Source organism: Penaeus chinensis, chromosome 9 (genome assembly GCF_019202785.1).
Source record: "Penaeus chinensis breed Huanghai No. 1 chromosome 9, ASM1920278v2, whole genome shotgun sequence".
Classification (NCBI taxonomy): Eukaryota; Metazoa; Arthropoda; class Malacostraca; order Decapoda; family Penaeidae; genus Penaeus; species Penaeus chinensis.
This window is the reverse complement of record NC_061827.1, coordinates 5,484,349-5,486,848: the sequence shown is the minus strand read 5'-3', so window position 1 is coordinate 5,486,848 and position 2,500 is coordinate 5,484,349. Positions and strand designations below refer to the sequence as shown.

General features: G+C 33.1%; 1 protein-coding gene across 1 annotated transcript in view; it reads right to left on the bottom strand.

Moving 5' to 3' along the window:
* LOC125028633 (AF4/FMR2 family member lilli-like) overlaps positions 1–2,500 on the bottom strand; it is a 96,677-nt gene that overhangs the window by 56,932 nt on the left and 37,245 nt on the right. The gene's annotated exons all lie outside the window — the stretch shown is intronic.

Below are 2,500 nucleotides of genomic sequence, written 5' to 3'. Positions count from 1 at the left end.
TATGTATATATATATATGTATACATATATATACATATATATACACACACATACATACATATACATATATATATATATATACATACACACATACATACATATATAGGCACGTAAAGGTTTTTACACAAGAACACTCAGTAACAATAATTCAAAAAAGTGTAAATCAAATATCAATAAATAAAAATGAAAATATGAGAAAAAACGCGACTGCTGATTAAAGAAATCATTGCCAAGAAAATCAAAACATGCTGCAGCTGAATTATCAAATCTCTTAAAAAAGTAAATAATAATAATAATAATATTAATAATAATATTAATAATAATGATAACAATTATAATATTAATAATAAATAATGAGAGTAATAATAATAATAATAATAATAATAATAATAGTAATAATAATAATAAAGAAAAATGAAGAAAAAAAATGAAATCACACGAATAAGTCAAAGTAAAAAAAAGACAAATAATAAAATACGATGAAATATGAAAACCCTCACAGTTTAGTAATGAAGTAACGATAAGAAATGCAAAAAATATGTGGGAAAAATTGCATTTAAAAAGTAATTATGAAGCAGTGAAAGCTTATATTGTGTTAGGATATCATGCAGGCAGTCATACTTACATACACAAGCTCACATGACTACATCCTTAAATAAGATCAAATTAAATATGTCGATACACACACACGTACACGCACGCACGCTGGCACGCACGCACTGCACACACACTACACACATATACACACTACATATACACACACACACACACACACACAAACACACACACATACAAACACACACACACAAACACACACACACACACACACACAAACACACACACACACACAAACACACACACACACACAAATGTAGCTACGAAATGAAATCTCTCATAAGTTACTGTTTCTAGTTTCTTGATGATTATTTATGATGATTTATTTTATTTCCTAACCCACTCTACGAAGAAAAAGAAGATGAAGGATGTAGTAGATGAAGAAGAAGAAGAAGAAGATGAAGGAGACGAAGAAGATTATGAAGGAGACGAAGAAGATGATGAAGGAGACGAAGAAGATTATGAAGGAGACGAAGAAGATGATGAAGGAGACGAAGAAGAAGATGAAGTAGACGAAGATGAAGAAGAAGATGAAGGAGACGAAGAAGAAGAAGATGATGATGAAGTAGATGAAGATGAAGGAGACGAAGAAGATTATGAAGGAGACGAAGAAGATGATGAAGGAGACGAAGAAGAAGAAGATGAAGTAGACGAAGATGAAGAAGAAGATGAAGGAGACGAAGAAGAAGAAGAAGAAGAAGATGAAGTAGACGAAAAAGAAGATAAAGGAGACGAAAAAGATGATGATGAAGGAGACGAAGAAGAAGAAGATGATGAAGGAGAAGAAGAAGAAGATGATGATGAAGTAGATGAAGAAGTAGATGAAAGAGACGAAGAAGATGATGAAGTAGACGAAGAAAAAGAAGAAGCAGGAGGAGAAGATGAAGAGGAGGATGATGATGATGATGAAAATAATAACAATAATGATAATAATATTAATAATAATAATAATAATAGAAGAAGAAGACGAAGATGAGGAAGAAGAGGAGGAAGAAGCAAAATAAAAATCGGGAGAAGATAAAGAAAAAGAAAAAAGCAAGAGAAGAAGAGAAAGAAGAAGACAAAGGAGAAAAAGAAAAAAAAAACAAGAGAAGATAAAGAAGAGGAAATACAGAGAAAGAAAAAAAGAAAGAAATATCAGAATTAGAAGAAGAAAGAAAAAAAAACCAGAAAAGACAGTAACGACAACAGAAGAAGAACAAAAAAAGAAGGGAAAAAAAGCAAAAGAAGAAGAAAGAAGAAAAAGAAGAAATAAGAAAAAAGGAGAAGATGACGAAAAGAAGAAGAAAAAGAAGAATACGGAAGAAGAAGCATAAGAAGCCGAAGAAAAAGAAGAACGCAACATAAAAAAAAGAAAAAAAAAATAGTAACAATAATAAGTAAATAAATACATAAATAAATGAATAAATGATAATTAAAAAAAAAATTACCACTGAAACAAAAACAAAAGCCAAACGCAAAAGAATCCCTCGAGGTACAACGCCAAGAATCCCCTTCCCGCGCCACCACGCAGCCTCAAAGCCCAGAATATATATATAAAGATGACTGAAGACTCCGACAAGAAGATTCTAAAGATCCTAACAAGGCCTGGAGTTTGCTGAAGAGAGATGCCCCGAAGGAGGACTGGGCAGCAGGCAGAGCGGAATCAAGGAGGATGTGCCGCTGGTGAGATGACCCTCTCGCACCGCCTCTTGGAACTAAGGCTGGAGAAAGGACTATAACTTCCTGGTGAATAACTTCCTGGGGAATAACTTCCTGGGGAATAACTTCTCGGGGAATAACTTCTCGGGGAATAATTTCCCGGGGACTAATTTTCATGGAGAATATTCAATTCCTGGAGAATAACTTCCTGAAGATAATAGCTTCCTTGGGGAATAACTTCCAGG